This window comes from Lupinus angustifolius, chromosome LG08 (assembly GCF_001865875.1).
Source record: "Lupinus angustifolius cultivar Tanjil chromosome LG08, LupAngTanjil_v1.0, whole genome shotgun sequence".
In the NCBI taxonomy this organism is placed as follows: Eukaryota; Viridiplantae; Streptophyta; class Magnoliopsida; order Fabales; family Fabaceae; genus Lupinus; species Lupinus angustifolius.
The window spans coordinates 3,679,970-3,680,462 of NC_032016.1; positions in this window are offsets into that span (position 1 = coordinate 3,679,970).

Below are 493 nucleotides of genomic sequence, written 5' to 3' on the forward strand. Positions count from 1 at the left end.
AGGAGGAGGATAGGATGAGGATGAGGATGAGGAGGAGGATAGGATGAGGATGAGGATAGGATGAGGGTGAGGACGAAGATGGGATGAGGAAGAGGATGAGGACGAAGATGGGATAAGGATGAGGAATAGGATGAGGATAGGACTAGGATGAGGAGGAGGATAGGATGAGGATGAGGAGGAGGATGAGGAATTGGAGAAGGAGGATAGGATGCGGATGAGGGTGAGGACGAGGATAGAATTAGGAATTGGAGGAGGAGGATGAGGATAAGGATAGGATAAGTTTGTGGAGGAGGATAGGATGAGGATGAGGATGAGGAGGAGGAGGAGGATGAGGATAGGATGAGGATGAGGATAGGATGAGGACGAGGAAAGGATGAGGATAGGACGAGGATAGGATGAGGATAGGACGAGGACAAGGATGAGGATAGGATGAGGACGAGGATGAGGATAGGACGAGGATGAGGATAGGATGAGGATGAGGATAGGATGAGGA